Source organism: Festucalex cinctus, chromosome 3 (assembly GCF_051991245.1).
Source record: "Festucalex cinctus isolate MCC-2025b chromosome 3, RoL_Fcin_1.0, whole genome shotgun sequence".
NCBI lineage: Eukaryota > Metazoa > Chordata > Actinopteri > Syngnathiformes > Syngnathidae > Festucalex > Festucalex cinctus.
This window is the reverse complement of record NC_135413.1, coordinates 29,425,606-29,450,638: the sequence shown is the minus strand read 5'-3', so window position 1 is coordinate 29,450,638 and position 25,033 is coordinate 29,425,606. Positions and strand designations below refer to the sequence as shown.

The window sequence follows — 25,033 nt, the reverse complement described above, 5'->3', positions numbered from 1 at the left end:
TTTGTGTTTACGCCTTCACGTTGTATTATTTATTTTTTCATAATGAAGCAAAGGGGTCCGAGTGCCATGACTGCCCCGTGACCCAGACACTACCTGTCTGCTGCCATGGTTACAGGGACAGTGCAGGTTTAGTGGCCAGGCTCCAGGGATTACTTTCCCTGCTTCTTAACAATCGGGTCCGTGCCCTGGCGACAGTAAAAAAAAAAAAAAAAATGGGCACCCGAAAAGTTGAGCACATTGTGCCCAGGTGGCCTTTTAAAAAGTGCTTTAAGTGCTTTGTAAGGGCTCAGACCTGTGCTGCATAATTGCTTTGGTTTCAGAGTCTGTCCCTTTGTTGAGCTGCTTCACTCCCAGCGATTAGTGCTCATTAATAAAAGCAGCATAGTGTACCAGCCAAGATTTTTTTTTGGGGCTAAACACACCCTTTTTGTGTGAACATTGAGAACTGACGCTGTGACGTTATTGTGACCAAAATGCTTAAAGCTAAAATAATGTCTATATAAAAATATAGACAGGAGGACACATTCGGTATACCTACACTGCCTAAAGAGGTAGTAGTTCCAGTGCCTTAGAGACACCTTAGAGGAAAAATACTTGCCCTAAGTAACGCCATAATGACCCGCATTAAAGTAATGAAACATGAGGCAAACCTTTATAACAGTTTGACCATCAAGACTGCGCTTAAATTTAGGAAAATAAAAACTGTACTTAAATACCGATTCAATCAAAAAGTATTGCATTGTGCTGGACTGAAAAACAGGACACAACACCGTGACCGTTTGCCCAGTTTGCACATTTATTTCAATGATTCTTTCGCACACCACTAGAGGGAGTCTGGGTGTGACTGGTTGTCTTCGTACCACACTTCGAGAATGACTGCACTGTAAGGGAGTGCAAGAAACTCACACAAGCATGGCCCAGATTCGAACATCCAACCTTAGAACGGTGTGGCGGATTCTCACCGCTCGGGATGTAACGATACCCAAACATCGCGACGCAATATTATTGCGATATGAAGCTCACGATGCGATAATTATCAACAATATTGTGGAGAGGATGGCGATATTAAAAAAAGGTCACGATGTTGTAGAAAACGAACACAATATTGTGCTTTTTTTTCATAGCAATGCACATAAACATACAATCCCTAATAAGACTTAATATTGAGGCACTTGCTAATACACGCACACATTGCGTTCCTACACATATTGACTCGATTCACAAGCATATCACATTCCCCTTCATCTGACGCTTAGCGTAGATTTTAAACATGAGGGGCCAAAACATGCCATATGAAAATTAAACTGCACTAAAAAAAAAAAAAAAAACACTAGAGGATGCTAGAACTGCACAAACGGAAATCAACTTGACATTTTTAACGGATGTGCTGCTTATAATATCGTGGCATTATGATATTGTGACAGTTTTAATATTTTGATATTTTAAATTACTGGTGGATCACATCTCTCTGGTGTATAGCGCCACCTACAGCGGCGGAGTCCCCTCTCAATATTGCAAAAGAAGAACAGATGGAAATGGGCATAAGTCTTATGTTCGTTTTGCACATTTTCAGTAAATTTGCGTCAAAAAAATTAGAAACAATTGGATGGAAACCTGACTAGCGTTGCCTGTTTATTACTGTAGATTAAAAAGATAGGTGTACATAAAAATTGCAAATGAAGCAAACGCGAATTAAAACTATTAACAATGACTGCAACGTGATGATCAAGTGACTCGCTGTGTGTTGGCAAAAAATGGCCAGCCCAACACCGGCAATGTTATTAAAAACAAGTCAAGGAATACGACCCTCAATTTGGCGGTGTCTGTCTGAGCACGCAGGCGGCGACATCTTTACTGCACTCCAGGTTCACCGTTATTTATGCGGCCTTTGATTTGGGCAGCAGCGATCAGGTTGAGTGTGCCACATGGCTCCTGCGGGTCAGATCACGCTGAGGGTCGCGTCCCCCCCACTACACCTTTACATTTTCCTTCCCCAATCCCCCCCCCCCGGCTGCTTGATGTCAGCGTGGGGGGGGGGGCGGGACGGTTGGCGACTTGCAATCTTCCGGCTGTCCAGCAGATGCTGCTTTTACCGCCTTGCAAAAGATATCCACCCTTGTTACCATGGCGTTGGGCTTAAACGCAATTTAATCGTGCATCATCGAACATTCGGCCTCCGTTTGAGGCCCATTAAGGAGATTTGATGACGCCACTTGTTACAGTGGACTGAGAGCGGCATGATTGAAGACGCGTCTTTTAATTGCCCGGCCTCAATTCAAGCATGCGGCAATGTGATTAAAGAAACAGTTGGATATAAAGCATTATAATATGTCAGCCCTGACCAATGTTGGGAAGTTTGGAAGCGGCCGTCTCGCCACCGCAGCGTTCAAATTATAGCCGTGCATGAAGAAAGGGGGGGGAAAAAAACTCACAAGACGTGCTCAAGAGGACATTTTAATTTGGGGGAAATGAAAGAGTGCGTCAGCCGAAGGGCCATAAATCCGCATGAAAACTTCATCGCGCTGACAGCGTTGTGCAGCTCGCACGAGATATTCGAAAAGAAATTGGAAGGAAATACACATCAGAGATCATGCAGGGTGATGTCGCACTAGGCATGCTGGGTAAAATGTTTTGTTGTTGTTTTAGTAACAGTAAGTGTTCATCAAAAATAAGGGGTTTAGTCATAAAAGGTATAATACTATTTCAGTCCACGAGAACATTTTACAGTTTGAAGTTAAAAACCATTGACACTGCTTAAATATAGGAAAACGACAAATGATACAATTAAAATGTACTACACATAAAAGTTTAAAAACTGTACCTGAATGTAACTAAAAAATGTAATAACGCTTACAGGATTAAAGGCAAATGTATTGAACTTAAGAGTGTGAAAGTTAAATACAACTGAACTGAACTCACTGCCACTAGAGGGAGCCGGCGTACCGCGAGTGGTGCTCATACCACACTTTGAGAATCACTGTATGAACAGTAACATAATCAGTTTCACGACTTATGTCATATTTGTTAGGTCATTATCACTTGACAATACAAAAAGTACATTATAAGTATGTTCTGTTAAAAAAAAAAAAAAAAAAAAAAAAAAAAAAGCCATATCTGGTCCTATCTTGTAGCCTCTATACAGTGTTCCCTCGTTTTCCGCTGGGGTTAGGTTCCAAAAAATACCCGCAATAAATGAAATCCGCGAAGTAGTTAGCTTTATGTTTTACAATTCCTATAAATGTTTTAAGGCTCTAAAATCCCCTACCACACAATTTAGACACTTTTCTCATTGAGGCATTTACATGTTCTCACATTTCTCTCTTGTTCAAACATTGATAATGTTCAAAACTTCATAAATTTTATAAAATGGGTATATTACTGCAAAAAAATATGCAAAATTTCACTTAAAAAAAAATTCCCTGATACAGCGAGACCGCGAAAAGTGAACCGCGTTATAGCGAGGGAAGACTGTATACAAGAAATTACAGCTGTTGAGAGGCTGCATCAAAGCCTTCTGTATGCTCTACCATAAAAAAACAACAAAAAAACGTATAAATACGTCTTTAGGACACTTACATTAAAAAAAACGTATTTACACGTTATTGGGAGCAAATGAGTTAATTGCGGAGCCCTTCAAGTGCTTTTTGGTACATTCAGTTTGGCAATATCAGGTAGGAAATCTTCCTTTACCTTAATTCTAATTACTATTTATATATATATATATATATATATATATATATATATATATATATATATATATATATATATATATATATATATTAATGTCTTGTGAGAGCAGACGAGTAGAAAGATTCCGTGCGTGTGTTCACACGTATATTGTTGCTGGCAAATGAAAAGCACAAACCCACGGTTTTGTAATTGATGTATCAAAATAACCATTTTGCGACACTTGCTTCTTCCCATTGGCAATTGACTAATATTTGACTTTGCCCCACCTGCGAATCCTGCTTACCGACGGGCGGCGTGTGCGTGCGGCAAGCAAGCTTTTGTGGCTCCGCCTCCTTTTTCCTCCTCCTCCGGCGAGCCTGGCAGCGGGGTGACTCGGTCTGCCCCTCCCCCCACCAGACACAGTGATGGCACTCAACGCCCCCTCGCCCTCGCTTACCCCCCCACACCCCCCACCCCACCCTCCGCGGCGGCCGCGGGTAGACCCAGGCATGGGATCTCCATCTGTGCACAAAGGAGCCTCCTCTATCTGCATACGCTGCACATAAAAGGGCCTTTTGTCATGAGCCCTGCACACATGACCGCCAGCCTTTCACCCCGCTGCAAAAAAATCACTCTCCCTCGCTCGCCCACCCCACCCCCAATCGTAGAGCCACCCCCCCAACCGACCCCCACCAAGGGTTAGCTGAGCAAGAGGGACGCAGCGAGTGAGACGGCCAGCTTTGATTTGGAAGAAAAAAAAAAAAAAAAGGATGTTTGTTCCTTTTCCCACTTTTTATTTTACACGTGTGCTTGCCTGACTATTCCACCCCTCCCACCCTCTCTCCCGTGGCGGTACACCCCCACTATTTGTGTCCCAGGGTGCACCCGCTCGCCTCGCTAAAATATGAATGTGCTCTCTTCTCCCATCCCAATACGTAGTGGCTGACATTTAAGGGGCATTAGCGCTTGGTTGTGTGCCAGCTTATCAACCCCCCCCCCCCACCCCCACTCCTCTATTACGGAGCCATTTGATAATAGCAGTCAAGTGAGCTGGTGCTGTTTTTGTTCATTCACTCGAAATCGGGTTAATTTCCAGGGAAGTGTAAATGAAATAGGCTGTTCATTTAAAAAAAAATTAAAAAAAAATGAAAATCTGTTTAAATAAATGATAGGAAAGTAATTTAATAAAAATATTAATAAGAAAAAAACATTTCCTGATAATAGTACTATATATTAAGAAAATTTTTATTATTAGTCTATGCTAGTGCTGTCACTATCACATAGTTTTAGAATCAATTAATCTATGGCTTATTCAATCGACTAATCGGGTTCATTTTAATTTTGCATGTAAGTATATTACAAAAGCATTTTTTTTCCCTGTGATTACTCTTTATTAACCAATGGTTGGTGTTTATTTTGTACTTCTTATTCGTATGGTCTTTTTTTTGTTATTAATTTTTTTGTTATAAAGTGGGATTGGTGTTGTACTGTTACCGGTGCAATCATTGTTTTCCAAAGGGGGGGGAGAAAAAAAAATGTTTTCAAATATCTTATTTTGTTTATGGACAGAAGATAATCAATCAGGCTTCTTTCATGAAGCACTACAGAAATCATGTGGACAATATTAAATTTAAAATTGGCTCCAAAACGATTAGAAAATTAAAATAGTTGTTGATCAATTTGATAATTAATCGATTAATTTTGACGCCAGCTCTCATATATACTAAGCTGTTAGATTTTTATTTTTTTTAATGATAAATTGACTCAAAAATAAAGTCAAGAAAAACAATAAACATTCAAATAATCGAGTGGGAAAATAATGGAGAGAGAATGAGGATGCGCTGTTCATTAATGAAAGATACTTGCGGTTAATACAATATGAGTAAGTCGATTAATACAAAGATATGATACTGTGGATCGATGCAATTCAAGAGATTGATAGATATATACAGTATATATAAAAGATTAATTGATATAACAAGAATAAATAGATACACGCAATGTGGTAGCTGTACGAAATAGATAATAAAGCAAGATTCAGTCGCTTGATAGGAAAGGAACGATACAACAGCTAGTATAAAAGATCAGATATGATAAATACAATAAAAATATACCAAATATGATTTTTTAAATCATTATAATCCCTCAAATTCAAATTCACCTTGCAGTCTTCTGTATATTTTAGTTGCACAATACACACCTTGCAGAGTGGGACAGTGCCTTGCTCAATGGTGCGTCAACACGAGTCAGGAAGCAGACAAGCATCTTTCCAGCTACTTCTGTAGTTACATTTGGCCAAAGAATAAATCAAATAAATGTACATACTGGAAATACTGTCATTGTATTGCGAGTATGTACATTGCGCCTACTGGCGCGCCAAAATGCGACTGTACAACCTCATAAAATGGACCGACGGCCATTTTGCCGCCGGAAGATGGCCAACTTTTAACCGTTGTAGGCGTGTTCTGAAAGGGAGCTTGCCTTAAAAGTGCCGAGTCATCCTCAGCCTCACGCTTCCTCGTCCACAAGCCACCACAGTTTGAAATTGAAGTTAGCACACAGGATCACGTGAATAACGCACCCAAAATGATAGTTGTGTTGGTATCAATTAAAAAAAATAATTTACATATTGTATTTACAATAACAATACAGTTTAAATGGAGAGGCTACATTCATTCCTCATCCCAACTACAAAGCATTTTGATATTTTTTTTTTTTAAAGGGATACTTGACTCATTCAGCTATTTTCAGTAGTAAAAAGTCAATATTTTGTCTATGATTTGATAGCTTCATTATCTTCCCTTTGCTGTCGACTGAAGATGACGTCGCGCGTGCTCAGGAAACGGGTAACGACCAATCACGGCTCACCTGTTTTGTGTGTTTGGTCATATGACGTTAGCACGTTTTAATTGTATGAGAAAAATAACGACGCAATCACATTAGGTAAAATTTCCTTCTTAGTGGTGAAAATGGATAATAAATGAGTCAAGTATCCCTTTTAAAAAGACAAAATATACTAAGTGAGCAATTTTTTTTATTTTTTTTATAAAAGTACTTAAGGCAGCTTTATTTATATCGCACATTTCATACACAAAGTAACGATGTGCTTCACATAATTACATTTAAAAGCATTTACAAACAAATGCGTTAAAAGCCAGGTAAAGAAATAAAAAGTAGTTTGTCACAATTACTTAAACATAGACAATGCGAGAACACACTCTAAAAATAGTTGGGTCAAAAGTAACCCAATTATGATTTCAAAATGGACTGATCCACTTCATGGGCCAATTTGACCCCAACTTCCTGGGTTGTTTTATATTTGTTTGACCCCAGGATCTGACCAATATTTATGAGTTGTTTTACACTAAAAGACCCGTTTCTTGACTCAAAGTTGGCTCAAATCGACCCAAGTAGAGGATTGGTCTATTTTTGACCCATTGTTGTGTTATTTTTGGAAAAAACGATTCTAACATTGCTTTGAAAGATTATATGTATGGGGTGGGGGGGGGGGGAGATAGATACATTTAAAAATATCCAATAAAGCCAGTCCAACCCAGAAACGGGGACAAATTCTATAAAACTTGTAAAACAAACACTTTGTGCATTTTTCATTATTGCTGTTAAAAATGTACATAATTTAAATAGCACATTATCATTCTGGTGTACCAGAGGCTAAATTTGACTGCATATGAAACACACCCACAAACCAGCTGTGGACACCCTAAAGATTTTTTCTCCTAAGGGCAAAAAGCATTAAGTATTCTCTCCTTTAAAAATGAATAATTACTAAAAAAAAAAAAAAAAAAAAAAAAAAAAAAAAAAAAAAAAAAAGCTGTCCACTCACACACAAACATTCAAAGGTCACGACCCAAGTTTCTGCAGCAACAAACTCCCAAGCTAGTTTTGTTGTTTGTGCTAATTTCAATATGCCAGTAAAAGTGGAAGGAGACACTCGAATGACCCAAAATGGCAGCTGACGACATCAAATCTCGGCTTTTACACAAAAAAGCGCACGCGATGTTATTAATATCACACCGCTAGCAAAATCGCGCACAAATTTGAGTGTAACAAATGGATGCATTTTGGACCACAATTTCTACCTGGTATTTAAGTTTTCGTGCAGGCATCACCTAATAGCCTTGAGATGGGTCAATTATGACGTTGTTGTGATTTCATACCATTTGAATCAGTTTGAATGCCTTTTTTTCTTTTTTTTTTCTTTTTTTTTTTTTTTAAATTCCAAGCAAAGTGCTCAGAGTATTATGAGCAATTGAAAACCGGTAACCATTGAGTCTTACTAATAACTAGAACTGTAATTAGACTCTACCTAGATGTGTTTTGTGCAGCTTTTATGACGCAATTCTGTCATATGCGGGCGAGGTGTGTACAATTTCGGTACCTTAACCAAAATAGGAACTCTTCAACCCGTCTGGTGTAGTATTATTCAGACTACTACCAGCAATAAGAAAATATTCATGGAAATGGCATCAAAAAGCGCAACTGTATAGAAATGTATATTATGAATAACATCACTTGTTTTGTCACCGAAAAAAGTAATTAAACTGAAGTCAGTGCTTCAATTAATTTAAAAATTCAATGCATTTACACTTTTGGTTGCAATACATGACATTTTTCATTTTCTTATATTTAAGCTTAATATTAATCTTCAAATTGCAAACTATTATAGCGGCTTGCAAAAATATTACCTGTACTTTTATATATAATAAATATATAATAATAATAAATAAATAAATTAAATGGAATAAAAACTCTTATCTCTAATGAACATTTGGGCTTAGTGATGCCATTGAAATGTTCCACTGGAGAGTTTAAGATATATGAAATTAATTAAAATATGATTCAAATGTCAGATTGTAGTCTGCAAATCTGGTTCAAGTTGCCATGTTGGACCTGTGATGAGTGTGGTTTAGCTGGGGGGGGGGGGCATCATTGAATAGTTCATCTTACACGGTTAAAACAGAAGTTCAATAACGATACAAATATGTTAAATTAATTATTGTGTGTATATATAGTTATTTTAAAAAGCTTAATACTGACTATATTTGTAATTAGTATAGTGCCTAATAGCTGTTCCTAATATTTTGACAACACCCATGCTGCTAAAAAAATATTTCATAAAAAAAGAAAAAAGGAAAAATAGCAAACATTAATACAGCACTTGAATTGTTGGCTTTGAAAGTGAAAAAAATGAAAGCGTTTGAAATGGCAAATATTACGTAATCAAAATAAACCATGTCACTTTAGATTCAGTCCTAGTTAGTTGATAGATGCTTAATATATATATTTTTTTTTAATATCACATAAAGTGTAGTTTTTAGTGCACTTTTTTTTTGCGGCCACACACAAAAATGCAGGACAGTACGTTTTGGTTACTGACGAGTTGCCAGCAGTTAAGAGTGGGGGGCACGTCCCTCTTCGGAGAGGTCGACCCGCACCCCGAGCCAGGTCCGAACGCCACCAGGACCGACCGTGCGCTCCATTGCCGCATCTGCTCCTTCTCCTCGACTTCTCTTCTTTGCTTTTCTGCATCCTGCTAGAGAAAAAAAAAAAAAAAGCGAGGTCAGTTGGACTTTTGATTCTGTCCGGACAATACCTAACAAAATTCCATCGCTTTAATAATTATTGCGGTTTAACATTCACTAAATGTGACCATGAAAGCAAAGCATAGAGTAAATTAAGATGAAGTGTGTTGCTCTCGGCTCTTTTTCATCACAGGATAGTTATGTGAAAATACACAGGGGCAAATGTAAAAAAATAAATAAATAAATAGCAGGTGTTAATATTCCAGATTAAAATTATGTATTACTCATACAGATTTAGATATGCATATGTAATGTTTAGAGCATAAATGGTGAATTGTAAAAACATGAAGTAAGTCTTATGAACAAGTTCTAACTATTTGAAAACACACGCACACACACGACTGCACATTATTTCGGAAAATTAAATTGTAGTGCGTCTGATATTTCCTCCGTATTTAGTTATGGGTTTGGAATTGAAGTTATTTTTGAATTAACTCTTCATTGATGCGACCATATATCAAATCTTTATTACAAAGAGGAACTCCAAATATATTCATTTGTGGAATAGTTTTATGGTAATAATAAGAAAAATAATCTTAGTTTATAATCATAATTAAAACGATCAGAAATGTAATTACTATTCGGCTTTAGAACTAAATCAGAATTAAAATACATTTAGAAGTTTTGCATGCGTCACATCATCTCGTTCACACTTGTGTTTCCTATTTATCTCATTATTATTATTTTTAATTCCAAAACGGATATTGTGGTTTTTTTCCTGACTTTCGGCCAAACAATCCGGGAAGGATTTCATGATTCAGGCTCTCCTCATGAATTGTCTTGTTTCGACTATTGTTGTCATATTTGGACTGCATGCAAGCTTTGTAATTTGCTCGTGGTGGCCCCTGAGACCACGTACGACGACGGGCCTGTTAATGAAATTAATGAGAGTGAAATTGGGAGCCAAAAGGTGACGATGACAAGCGACTATTATTTCACTTGGTTGCAATGTGCGCATGATGCTGCTGCCTGCGCCTGTCTCACGTCGGCCATTTTGTGCAGATCATAGCACGGGCGCCCATTTTAAGTCGTGGAAGAGGGCATGCGCTCACAGAAGCCCTCCGTCCGAGCCGGGGTTTTGTTTTCGTTTTGTTGCTCTGAAGTCTTGAAGCCAAAAAAAAAAAAAAACAGGGAAGAATTTCATCATCCAGGATTTCCTTGTTGTTTGGCAGATTTGTTGTCATGTTTGGACTGCTTTTAGCTGTGGTTAATGAATCTGATGTGCTTTAATAGTGTTAATGACAAAGGCGACAAACTTGAACTTGGCCACTTTTTATTTTATTTTTTTTCTTCATGTGGTACAAAATGTTGATTATTGCACATGTCTCTTGTTGGCAGTTTTATGCTGCAGGCTTTTAAGGTTTGGAGCAAGTGCTTGCAGAAGCTTAACACTTATTATTATTTACACAGAAATGTTTATTTACTTTTATTATTTTGGTATTTTTGCTTTGTCTTTTTTATTCATTTATTTATTTATTTATTTTTAACTTTTGGCCAAACAATCCACGGACGATTTCATCATTCAGACGTCTTTGCTGATTTTAATATTGTGGATTTAAACTGCATCCATGTTAGATGTAATTTAGTGTAGCTGGGATGTATTGAAGCAAAAGTGCATAAAGGGTTAGTTAATAAGAAAGAGCCAGAACTTCAACTGGAAACAGAATCTTTGTACAGCATACTGACACCGTGCATAACCTTCAAATTCTCATTTATGCAAAGAAAGGTGAATATTATTTATGTATTTGTGTTTTATAGGAAGAATTTAATTATTCAGGCTTTCATTCAGAATTTTAAAATTTGTATTTGAGCTGCATGGAAACTGTCATTTGGCTGTCCAACAAAATTGAACAGCATAAATGGTTAATAAGTCAAAACTTGAACTTGATCACGTGGCATAATGTGTCGATACTGCCTGCACACCTCTCTTCCGTCCTCCATTTTGTGCTGATTGAGCACGTGCGCCCATTTTAAGAAGTGAAGGAGAGCACGTGCTTGCAGAACCTTCAAAAACGTCGCTCATTGTACGCGCTCTTCAACCCAGAGAGCCCAAAAGCAGTCAGTCACAGTCTGTTGCCTGAGGTGGCTGCTGAGGTCAAAGGTCAGGCCCTGTTAATAAGACGCAACACGCTCCCCGGGGACCTCCGACCCCCCCCCACACCCAGGATCACCTCCTAATCGGCATTTAGTTAATGTGTTTGTAATCTTTACCTTCTTAAAGCAAACAGCGGCGGTGCGCTCAATGGGCCCGCTCGGCCTCCCCATGTAACACGTTTGACCTGGGGGTCGCGACCCCCTCACCCTGACCCCGCGTGGGAGTGCCCTCAAAGGTCTGGGGTGTAATAGAGCACTTGTTTGGACACGTGCGCCGCTCACGGCCAGACCCACCTCCTCCTTCACCGCCACGAGGAGAATGTCAACTTGTGGTTAGTTGTTAATAATATGACTCAACACACACGGTGCAAAAAAAAAAAAAAAGGGGGGTTATCAGCTTGGTCTCTCCCCAGGACCCACTTGAAAAGAAGTAGCACGTCAATGTATTGCTCAAAAGTAGCATTAAAAATTATTTATGACATATTTGAGCGTGCCCTTGTGAGGAATCAGCAGTCATAAAATGGATGGATGGATGGATATTTGAGCGTGAAAATTAATCTATTAATCGGCAAGTTATCGGTTATCAAATTAATTATTTTAATAATCAAGGAATTGTTTGGTGACTTTTTTTTTTCATTCAAAATTGTCCAAATCCTCTGATTTCAGCATATCAACAGTAATTGTTGACAGATTTCTGAAGTCTTTCATGAAAGAAAAATGATTATCTTCGGTGTTTATTTAAAAAAAGACATTTGCAAATATCTAGTTTTACTTTGGAAAACAATGACTGAACTGGAAACATAGTACAACCGTAACGCCCAACACACACCTTTTATTTATTTATTTATTTTTTTTAATTTTTTATTTTTTGTATTATTTATTAGTGTTTTTATTTAATAAGTCACTGTACATAAAAAAAGAAGTATGAAATAAATACCAATCACTGGTAAATCAGGTGGGAAAAAAAACACTTTGTAATACGCTTTAATGCAAAATTAAAATGAATCAGATTAGTTGATTAATTGATTCTAATAATATTCGATAGTAACAACACTAGTGAAATACACGTCACGTGTGACGTGCGTTTTGCAACACATTTTTAAGCAACTGATGAGTAAAATGCTAATTAGTCCTCAAAATGAGATGTTGCTCCTGTGCATGAAATTAACACTTAAAAAAAAAAACGAGTACATTTCAAAACCCTCTAGTCACATTTTTGTTATTTAGCACCAACTGGTCACAGTCGCTCAACTGGAGCAAGTTTCCTTTGTCATCACCTAAAAATAGGATGTTTTTAATGTAAAAGTCCTCACATTTGGACGCAGATTAAATCAACTAATTGAATTAGATTTGCTGTAAGTGGGTGGCGGCCTACCAACACGAGTTGAGAATCACTGCACACACAAATCTGTTTTCATCCCTGCATCATACCCAAAAGAATGAGCTTATTACATCAGCCTCAACACTGCTTTTTTTTTCTCCATAAAGTTAAAAAGGTTAGCAAATGCAAAAATAGGATTGCTTACACTTTTTTTTTTTTTTTTTTTTAATATCTCCAAACACCAAAAGAAAAGCTCAGAGAGGAACATTTACAAAAATACCCTATCTGGCCAAGGATGCATATTTGGTGCCCAAAACCGCAGTAGAAGCATGTGACTTATCACAGCCAATCAACAAATTCAGTCGAATAATAGCATAAGACCGAAAAAATAAATAAATAAAAAATCAGGAGCAGCAGCACACGAAAGAATACAAACAGCTCGGAGAAGGGAGAAAAAAAATAATCACAACAGCAAAAAAGATTAGATGAACAAATCTTCATTGAGATATGAAAAAAATGCTATTTACATCATTTTCTGTAAATGATGTTGACACACCTAAAGTCCATCCTTGATTTTAAATTCCTCATAATTTTATTTTAGTTTTTATATGCTTTAAATTGAATTAACAGCAAGATATTAAAATGTCTTATTTGGAAATAAATATAATAAACTATGATAAAATAATATTTAGATTAGTGACTGGTATATAATTTGTACAAATAGTAATTTTATTACAAAAAAAATATTAAGTCTTATTTTCCATTACCACCAAATTGTATGCTTAATGATCAATAAGTGACCCATTTGAAAGTTGAATGGCGTTTTGGGTCCCGAGCCGAAAGTTTGCAAAACTTTCAATGACACGACGGGCGCCATCTTCTTTTTTTTTTTTTTTGCTTCACATTCAGGCCCTCACATTTGACTCACTTTCTATATTCTATTATGACCATCTTAATAAATAACATCATTCTAAAAATAGTTATTGGCGAACTAACGCCTTTTGTTCAGTCATTCATGTCTGGAGACGTTTTCAAAAAGTGTGCACGTGGAGCTGAAATGTGCTGACACGGCGGGGCCCCGCGAGCGACGCTGCATCCTTGACTGTGCATTAGAACACAAGCGCACACACGCAACCTCAAAACAGACTCTGGACGAACGCGTTTTTGTGATCAGCTTCATCGATGCTGATTACGACAAAACCGGCAGTGCGTCGTCGTGGTGGTCTTTGTGCCGAGACCGAGCCTCGCTATAAACGCAACCACAAAAAACAAAACAAAAAAAACAACACAAGAACGTTCACAGAATAAAAAGTAAGAAAAAGCTCGAGAATCCCACCTTGTCCGTTTGCGCGAGGTGCGTCGTCCCCCTTACTGACCGACACACTCTAGCTACGAGCTCTGCTGTGTGTGCGTTTTTTTTTTTTTTTTAAACTGAGCCGAAAAGAGGCAGGGGAGTCGCACAATAGGGTTACAGTAATGTACCACAAGAGTGGAAAAAGCCAAACGCTGGTGGCTGAGGTGGCAGGGGAGCTTGAGGCGAGAGGAGCAGGAGCGGAGGGAGGAGGGAAGGGGAGGGGGGGTTCAAGGACAACGGGGATGTGGGGGGTGGGGGAGCTAGTGTGCTAACAACAAAGAATATTCGAGAATAATCGTGGCAAATAATCGTCTGTCGCTCTTATTTTGGAGGAACCGACTCGGCGTCTGTTGAGTGCAAAGCGGGGCAGCTGTTTTTCCTCCTGTGCACGTCCAGCCCCCCGAAATCGAAAAGAAAAGCGCTTATCGGCGGCCTTTTTTGACTGGGCGCCAGCAGCCGAGAGGCTGCAAGCCATCAGCTCGCTTGGCGGTGACACAACAAGGCCGGCCGGGGACAAGGGGGGGGTAGGGGGTGGGGGGCGGACGACTGTGTGCTCTCGGCCACATGTTCCTGAAATAAACTCCTGGAAGCTTATCTTTTTTCCTGTGTAGGTGTGTGGCAACATAATGCATGTTTTTGGTTCATTTTTTGGGGGGGATTTTTTTTTTATTTTTATTTTTATTTTTTTTTAACAGAAGTGTTTTCGGGGTCCACTTTGTCTCCCGTTCCCGCCCCTCCCTTTCTGTTTTTTTTTTTTTTTTACATGGGGGAGATGCTGTACCGGATGCCACTATGGCGGCCGACGGTCGCACTGCGTCTGCGCAACTCCCGGGGGTGGGCGTGTCGTTCCCTCTCTCCTTCTGCTCTCTTCTAGCCTCGCTCTGTCCTTCCTCCCTGCTGGCCACGCCTCCTATTGCATCATCAGTCTCCTCCTCCTCCCTCTCTCCCTGCCTGGCGCTTCTTTTGCACTCGGTTTTGCTCGCGCCTCTCTTTCTGCTCCAGCCTCACGCAAGGGGGAGACTTGGAGTGGGAGAGAAAGAGGGGGAGGGAGAGAGGGAGAGAGAGAGAGAGAGAGAGAGAGAGAGAAGTGGCGTGGGTGGGGGGTGGGGGGTTTAGTCTGCTGCTATTTCTACAGTCCGGGCCTCCCCGCCGCTGTCGCTCTCCCGCCCGCCCTTCCATGCACAGAGTTTTTTTCCCCCCCTTCGCTTGGATTTTAACCCTCTGCCTCCAACTTGCAGCTCTTGCAACAAGTTGCTCCTCCACGAGGCCCTTTTTTTTTTTTTCCCCCCACTTTTTTTCAGCGCACACATTTTTCTCCCCCTTCCCGATTCCCGCTCTTTTGGATCTTGCTACTTCAAAGTATGCATTTTCATACATTTTATTTGCAGAAAATTTTTTATTATTTTTGTATGTTTTGTGAGGATTTGGATCACAAATGGAATTTTCTCACCGCCGCCATTGCTAGCTGTACGGGGGGGTATATAACCTGCACGTTGCCCCGAGGACCACCACCACCACCACCATGGCGAAGCTGATCGTCGAGGAGATCCAGCATTAACCCCCCCCCAACCCCTCCTCTTCCTCCTCGGCTCAACCTGTCCTCCTTTTCCGCGCCGCACAACTCCCCGACACGCAGGCGGACGAGCGGCTTTTGGGCTGAGTCGAGCCGCCACAGCCGCGTTTCTGGGATGGGTGCCAAGAGCGAACAAAAGAGGGCAAAAAGCGACGAGGGATAGAAAACGTTAGGAATTGTGCGTTTATTTATTTTTAGGAGAAAGGGTTTTTTTCTTGCATCAGATGGTCTTCCTCGTATGTTGTGGCCACTTTGTGCACTTCGAGCCTCGTGTGTGCGCATGTGTGTGCGTGTGTTTGTGTGTGTGTGTGCTTACATTTTAGCAGGCCAGGCTGCAGCTTTGAATACTTTTGCCAGTCTTCCCTCAAGATGTGAATGCATCTCGCCAGAGACGGAGAGGGAGCATCTTTCGGGAGCGTATAAACCGTTTTTTGTTTGTGTGTTTTTTTTGTTTTTTTTCCACAAGTCATGCCGTAAAACCCGACCGGAACGGGTCACGCCACGTCCGGTTTCGCATACATCAGATCACTGCATTTTTTTATTTGCTAACATTCCTCACGCGCACTGGCACAGCAGCCTCATGGCCTCCTATTGTTACAGGCCGAACTTGAACTTGGGGCGGCAGGAGGAAGGAGGCAGCCAGACCCGGAGCTGAGATTGCGGCTCGCCACCGGGAGACGGAGTGAAGAAGAGGAGCGAGAGACGGGCGGAGGACGCGAGAGCGGCGAAACGTGTCGTTGAATCCCGCCGCCTCGGAAGACGGGTGAGTAACAGCGACGAGGGTTCATTGATAAATACGCTAACAGGAATGTATGGCGCACGAAGCGCTTTTGTTTCCGTAACATATCCGAGCGGCTCCCGAGCAGTTTGCTGGCGCCGGTGAGAGGATGCGGGGGGGGAAGGCCTCGCCTCGCTCCTGGGTGCGACTTCATGCGAGCGATGTGGGCCCGGGCGCGTGCCGAGAGAGCTTGCGAGGGGCATACGTGGCGCACCCGTTGGCGCTAAAAGGGATCAAAACGTGCCACGTCTGTTGATTTTGACCATTTATGGCAAGATTTCGCACAGCTCGTGGGAGGGAGCGTCCAATTTGCCAACGCATTTGTCGAATCACGTCATTTCTTGTTCCTTTTGTACATACATGCTTTTTTTGTGAGAAATAAACCCAAATGAAGCTTATAAAAAGTTGAGTCGGACAATGTGAGCAATGTGACATGAGCTAGTAGGTGGTATTAAGCTCAAAAATAAAATAAAATCTTGCATGGATACAATGTCAAATTACACAATTCTGCTTGGACTTACTTGGAAATATCTATTAGCAAATGTCGTCCTAGTTCTATCCAATAAAACTAACTTGGAGTCAGCAACTACTTCAGACGTCCATGTGCCCACCCTCCCCCCTCCCTCCCTGTATGGCATGCATGTTGGTGCATGGCGCGGCCTCCATGGCGAGGTGGCGTCCGAGGACGTGTCTGGCGCCACGCCGTAGCTTTCTGTCTCACGTGGAAGTTCACCTTATAGTCCGGCTCAGCCCAAACCCCACGAGAGGTTCTGCGTGCTGAAGCTGCACGGTCACGAGGCACACGCAGGCGCATTTAACAAATGTGCAAATGCACTTTTGGGAGTGAAATGACCAATTTTTTTTTTTTTCTTTCACCTCCCTTGAACTTTGTTTCCAAGGTTTGGTCTTATTACTTTCAGACAAGTGAATGTGAAGTGTCATAAGAGGAAAAAGCAGGTTGCTGAACTTGAACTTGAACCTTTCTGTGACTTTGAACTTGAACATGAACTTGGAGAGTGGCAAGTGTGTGTAATGATTTTTTTTTTTTTTTTTTTTTACACGACTGCATGCCATTAGTCCTATTTGTCCAAAACAAGCAAAGAATAAGAAAAATATATTAATGGGCAAGTTAAGAGGCAGAAGCATATGTGTATATTTTACTTTTCCGGAAAACCGTTTTTTTTTGTTTTTGTTTTTTTTTTTTCCCCCCCCAGCTATTTGAATTGAATCAATATCCCAGTAAGTTAATACATTTATTAGTAATACCATTGTTTAATGAAAAATGAGACTGGAATTGTCATGTTGTGGATTCACTAATTTTATTACCATACTAAGCCCTTCATATCCACAGAATACAGGAGTGCACAATGCAATCAGCAAATTTAGGTTTGTGCGTGTCTTGTAATATTTAATTTGGTCTATTTTTTATTACATTTTTGTCCATATTAACTGACAAAACACTAACTTAATTGAATTCCAGATTAAAAAAAAAAAAGCTTTTTAAAAAAAACAATATTTGTGAAGCATCAGATATTTGTTTTTCTAATTTAAGAAAAAAGTACATTTATGTCGTGTTAGTAAAATAAATTAAAATCGTGTTTTTCTTTAACGGCGGAAATTAATCGAGGGATAAGAATGCAGTGTGTATTGTCTGTCGTGTGTGCGTGTTTTTGTATGGATGGGTGTGTGTGTGTGTGTGTAACCATTCAGGACTTACCCTAATGTTTGTGTCTCGATATTTTTTTTTTTTTTTTTTTGTTATGCTGATACGAGACGTTGGCATTCTGATGAGGTCCAACTCGGAAACCTTGGCTAAGCGATGCTTTATTTTGATTGACAATGTCAGTCACACACCCTCAAATGACAGCCACATTATTAAAACAGGTGTGAATGGTGTCAATCAAAAGTGAGCCTTTTTTTTTTTTTTTTTTTTTGTTAGAATCGTTGTAAAGGCAGACTTTAGGATTCAGCTTTTGTATTGGATTTAATTCGATCGTGTAGCTAATGAAGTGGAATGGGGCCTTCTCGTACTGGATCAGCAGTACAGTGCTGTGTGGAGCGTGCTCGTTAATGGAAGCAGGACTTTGTTTAAATAGGCTAGTAAAAGTTGACCTTTTGGGGGGACTCACTCATTTTTTTTATTTTTTTTAATGTAGTATTCGAATAACCTTTCACAGTCAACTGTGAGTGCAGCACAGTCGCCATGTTGCGAAATGACCTGTCATGTTGGGGAAATAGTGCTTTGCATAACAAAGAATTTAGTTGGATTGTAGTACGAAATGTAGGCAAATGTTTGAGATGCTGCAAAAGAACACAACTATTTTTGTAAATGAATTTCTTAAGAATAAGAGGTCCAGCAAGTCAGCCATATTTTTAGGGAGTATTATCCTCCTGACTACCAGGAAAAAAAATATTGTACAATCATGTTTATTTTGATATCCCGCAATCTTTGTGAAGTAACTGGAACACCGCAAAAGAATTTTTTTGAAAAAAAAAACCTTTTTATTTTTAAGCTATGATGTGTCCACTACAGAGGACATTTTTTAAAACTTAAATGCTAGGCTCAAATATTAATATAATTCAAACAATACTTTGTGTTCTAAAGAGGCATAGAAAACATGCAAACAATATTTAATGCCTAAATTGGTTCAATAAAAAGTGTTATACACTTACTTTTCCTCTTCCCTTAAAAGTGTTAGCACTGAGGGAAGGCATTTTCTTTTATGATGCAATCAAAGGTAGCAAAGCCCCGCCCCTACACATTTGGTATCGTTGGGAAGCTCTGAATGTCCTCTATAGAGCACAAAGGGAGGTAATTCAATCGTATGCACTGTGTGGGAGATATTCAGGTTTAAAAAGGTCCACTACAGAGGACAAATTTGAATTGCTGGTAGTCAGGAGGTTACGACAGTATTTTATTTGGAGTGATGCTCATGTCAATGGAAAATAACCCAATAACATGTATATATTTTCCTTTGCCTTGGTATGGGTCACTAGTGAAGTTATATAGTAGCTCACCATAAGACATATTTAGTAGGATTTTTTATGAATAAATGTACCCTCATTACCACACATTTTTTGTGGTTATTTAAAACGGGATTATTCGGTGTTTGCCAATGCCTTATATTCTTAACCGCATTTCCTCACTAGGGTCGCGGGGGTGCTGGAGCCTATCCCAGCTGGCTTCGGGCAGTAGGCAGGGTACACCCTGAACTGGTTGCCAGCCAATCCAGGACAACCCAACCCATTCAAATAATTAAGTTGCAAGTTGAAGCCTGTTGTCAAAAAATACCTTTTAATATCCTCCTGACTACCAGCAATTCAAATCTGTCCTCTATAGTGGACCTTTTTAAACCTGAATATCTCCCACCCAGTGCATACGATTGAATTAACTCTTTTTGTGCTCTATAGAGGAGATTCACAGCTTCCCAATGATACCAAATGTGTAGGGGCGGGGCTTTGCTACCTTTGATTACATCATAAAAGAAAATGGCTTCCCTCAGTGCAAACACTTTTTAGGGAAGAGGAAAAGTAAGTGTACAACACTTTTTATTGACCAAATTTAGGCTTTAAATGTTGTTAGCATGTTTTCTATAAGACTCTTAAGAACACATTAATGTCTTGTTTGAATTATTTTAACTGTATTTGAGCCTAGCATTTAAGTTTTAAAAAATGTCCTCTGTAGTGGACATACAGCTTAAAAATAAAAAAAGTTTTGTTTTTTTCTCAGAAATTTCTTTTGCAGTATTCCAGTTACTTCACAAAGATTTAGGAATATCAAAATAAACATGATTGGACAATATTTCTTTTTCCTGGTCGTCAGGAGGGTGTGGCGTAATGATCGTGGTTGGACAGAAAACGGCAATGGCATAATTAACCTGCGCTCTGCAGAATTTCTGGGGATTTTGTACAAATTTTCAAACCCTTAGTATCAAACGGCGACAGCTTTAGTGTAACTTACGCAAAATTTGGCAGGAATGGCAATTTATCGGTGACTTTCATGCTCCCATGAAAATTTACTAGGATTTTGTATTGCGGGGGGGGGGGGAGACTCCTGAACCATTGAAATCTTTGGCAGCAAATGTAATAAATACATGAATAAATAATTAAGCACATTTAAAAAAAAAAATTAAAAAAAATCGATGCTCATGTCTCCAAAAAATTGTGAATAGCTTTTTGTACGGTTTCTTACCAAATTCTTGCGAGAACGAGAATTCCAGCGGGACAAATAAGGAAATCTAGTGGCCCCCGAAATGTGTTGCACAGAGGCGTCAAAATGGAGCAAAAAAACAAGCAGCCTTTTCTTTTTTTGCCACCACACTCAGAGGTCATTAAGTCCATCATGCTGACGACTGGGGGGCCCCCTCTGTTTTTTTTTTTTTTCCTTTTCCCTCCTGTCTGTGTTAATCTGAATGTCAGCTGGGATGTGGTCACACGTGATTTTTAACCACCGAAACCGCAGCAACATGATGTCATGGTGACCTCATGTTGGGCTGAAAAGAGACCTTTCACATGGATGCAGGGGCCCTCAATGGCCGCTTTACACAGCTGGAGGCCCGCCAGCTAACATCCAAGCAAATTTGTCAAATTACATGTATTATTACTTTTTTTTTTTTTGCGCCGGCGACCGCTAATGTCGTTCCAGTGCGCGTTTCTAAAAGAGACTCTTTAGTCGCCAGCGTACACGTGTGCTGTGCGTCTCTCAGCGCCGCTATCTGCCTGGCAACGGCGACGTCCAGATAACGCCGAGTGGCGCCCACTCCACTTTTCCTTTCCATTGCTCATATATTTCTACAGCTTTTGGCTCTCGCTGTTGCCAAGACAATTTTTGGACCCTGCAGAAACTGACGAGTCAGCCAAAATTGTTTCACTCGGAGATACGATTGCAAGCAGTGTGGGGCTTCTCAAGCGAATGTAAAAAAAAATAAATAAAAAATAAAATGCAAACGCTGCAGAATTATCTTTCACCTTGAGTTTCGCCACCATCTTTAAGAAGGATTAAATCTGCTATATCAAGGGATTAGCAAGCACTGCTATTGCGCACTGACATAATGTACAATTAGCCTTGCTAACCTAAGCAGAGAATGTTTTCACCTTGTGTGTTTATTTTACCTATTAGACCTTTTATGAAACATTCTATTAAGGAAGAAAATCTCCCAGAAATTTAGTATTTTTATCATTATATTTATATCATACCTTTATTGCCTTCTTACACTGATTGTGCTTGTAGCCGAAAAAGTCGCTCACTGTTTTTGTTGCTTCGAAAATGCGAGTGCGGATGCCACTCAACTTCACAACAAGCAGAGGTTTGGCAGAGACAATTAGTTAGCAATTCTTCAAAAAGTGTCTTCAGCACAAACTGCAGCAACTCATGTAACGGTCATATATTCTTGATCCTGCATAGAATGGCCAATATTATCCTGATGAGCTGAGTTATGAGCTTGGATTCTAGGCAGGGCACGTCCTGCTGCAATGTGATTGTTTGCTGCATCGGAGCAGGGCTGCCAAAAAAAAGTGGGATTTATAATGATGCATCGAGAACAGTATGCGTTTTGAGTTACAACGTGGTTACAGAATGAATTAGTCTCTTATCTCTACTGCTTTACTTGCTAAAAAGTTACGTTTTTCATACTCAAAACCAGGGTGGATTTAATTGGCTGATAACAGCCCTTTTTTAATTTGTTTTTATTTTTTTATTTTTTTAGTTTTTACATTGCCAGTCACAAAAGTCAGATGATTTTTCTCCGTTGTAAAGTTGGATACTTTCTAATACAAAATATTGTGAATTTTTCTTTTAATTCCTAGCTTTAATGAAAGAATTAGAGTACCCCCCCCCAAAAAAAAAAAAAAAAAGGTTATTGTACATTGATTGATTAACCCAATTTGTCCAATATAGACATGTTGTGAATGAACTTTTTTTTTTTTTTTTGCCAATGATATAAGGTTACCAAATACGGTTCTTTTGCTTATAGTGACCGACAAAATTTCCCCACAACTTTTTTTTTTTTTTTTTTTTTTTTTTTTAAACTCTTTGACTGCCAAATATTATCCAAAAAACAACCGCAACAATGCCAGCCGATTTCGAGCATTTTCACTCATCTTTGAAGGCAAACAAAATATTGTAAGCTACGACTACATAAACATAAAAAAGTATGTTTCTATCTTATTCTATTCTTTAGTAATCACCATTCAAAAATAGGTAATTTGAGTGACATTGAAAAGGTACATTTTTGCACAACAGTGACTTAGACACTATTTTTTTTTTGTTTATTGATGCTCTGTGAATTAGATTTAATGTGACAAAGGCTTTGATCATTCACATCATCCTTAAAAAACGTTCAATTTCATCATATCAGTCGTATTTCATTTAATTTCATATACCGCGAGCCCATTGAAAAGAGATACAATGCTGCCATCTGCTGGCCATAGTTAGTGGGTGCTTTTGATTCCACAACCCATTGAGCAGGCAGTGCTGCACAAGACATTAAACTGCTCATTGAGGGGGAAAACCCCCCCCAAAAAAACCTCAGTAAACGTCAATTAACGTTTATGGCGGCATTCATTAGGATTTTAGCATACGTCATTAAACGTTTTTGGCGGTCAAAGAGTTAATCTTATTCCAAATCAAATTAGTTCTACTGGAGTGTTGTAACAACCACAAGTGTTCCTAATCTGCATTCTCATGTTTCTATTAGTTGCTCCGTATTACACTCACTGCTATCGTCGGAGGTTAGGGATGTACTGTACCTCGGCTATCTGGCATTAATTTTGTTCCCGCTTGGTGGTGAGTGAGCTGCCGAGTGCTCTTGAGGACTGCTTGTTCCTTATTCCTTGAACGCTGTAACTGATAAGTGGTTCGTTTCCTTTCTTGTAATTATTTGAAATGTAAGTAACGTGTTTTCTCACACTGCCATTTGCTGTACGTGATATATGTAGATTCAGTGCTGCACATACAGTCCTTGCTCATGGTTCTCGAGTCATAAGCACGCACGCAGACGCGCACGCTTGTGTGTGTGCTCTACACAGAGTGCATTGAGTGCATTGAGCTATGGACATGAATCTGTCTCCATGGGCCGCGGGAGTTGGGTTACTCATGAGTCTATAAACTTGTGCTGGCGGCGCTCCAAGGCGCTGAACTGTAATTATAAACGTTCCAAACAATATATAAAAGAGCCTCCGCAGCAAGGCCGTGCCCCGCTGCCGCAATTAGCGTCCCTGTACGGAATTATCACCTACTCGGTGAAGGCCTCTTAATTGGCAGTGTCCTCCGCGGACGGCCTCGAGTTGGACCGGGCCTCGGCGTGCGGCGGCACCTTACACATGCATGTGTCAAAATGCTCAGACTCGGAACTTGCTGTGTGTGCCACATGTGCTCGTTTGTGATGCGCATGACCTCGTCTGAGGCACATGACAAAGCCCCTCTCGTGCCCACCCCCGGGTTGGCGGCGTCGCCAGACTGTCTGCACCGCACGTACCGTCTGATAGAGGGCGAGGGTGGAGGCCTGCTTGCAGTACTGTACAGCAAGAATGCACAGACCTGCGGAGTGCCTCGCAGTTGCCGTCCACTGCTGTATTGTTTGGATTATAATGGGGAGTTCTGAATTTTGTTAAGTCTGTAACCTTATTTGGTTACTTCCACAAAAGACTGACAATTAGTAAATATAAACAGGATAACGCAAATCCAGTAAACATGAGCCCTGCTACAATTTTTTTTTTTAATTGCTTATATTTATAGTTTAAATAGGTAAATATGCTGTAAATTATGATTCAAAAATGTAAAAAAGGTAAGCTAAACTTAGCTCCTTCTCAACATACAAAAGTAGAGACGGGCGAGTATCGATACCAGCCTTAGTTTAAGGTACCGTTACTATCGGCCACCCTCTTGTGGCCATTTCATGATCAGGAACTAGAAATTGGAAGAATAGAAGATTTTTGTTTTTTTCAAGGAGTAATACTACATTAGAATATATTGGTCTTTCTTTCAAATTTTCTGTCATTTTTTTGGGGGGGGGACTTAACATACTTCTTGACACCATTACTACTTTCCTATTAGCTAGGCTTCGACACCATCTTGTGGTGTCTTTGGGTAATGAAGAAAAAGGCCAAAAATATGAAGCGATTCGGCAAAGAAGTTAGTAGTTTTTAAGCGAAAAGCTGAGGATATGTTCACAGCAAAAAAAATAAAATAAATAAATAAAATGTGACTCACAAACTGTGAATTGTCTGTATTTCACTTAAATATATAACCAAAAAAAAAAAGTTGGCTGAGGATACAATGTCAATACTTAACCATTTATATGGTTATCAGGAAAACAAATTCTTAGCCTAATAGCGTAAATGCTCATATTGTGTTTGAACATTTTTGGAATACAATTATACAAACAAGAAAAATCCTATTTAGGTGCTTTTTTCATTCACATTTTATTGATACAGTGATACATATTAAGTGAAAGGGAATTATAGGCAAATATGCTCTTACTAATTGGTTAGCATGTAGAGTTAGTCGAGTAAGATTTGAAAATATGTTAGTTAGCTATGGCTGCCTCAATGTTTGTGAGTAAAGTACCACCAATGCTATATAAACAAGCTAGCACAAATACAGTAGACCTCCATATTTGCATTATGCATTTAAGACATCAAT

General features: G+C 39.6%; 1 long non-coding RNA gene across 2 annotated transcripts in view; it reads left to right on the top strand.

Moving 5' to 3' along the window:
- LOC144016767 (uncharacterized) overlaps positions 1–25,033 on the top strand; it is a 45,814-nt gene that overhangs the window by 10,245 nt on the left and 10,536 nt on the right. Inside the window, exon 2 of one of the 2 annotated variants that reach the window (XR_013282999.1) lies at positions 16,215–16,377. This is a non-coding gene — a long non-coding RNA (uncharacterized LOC144016767). Of the gene's footprint in view, positions 1–15,245; positions 16,378–25,033 lie in introns of those variants that run through there. The other variant, XR_013282998.1, reaches the window with a different exon arrangement.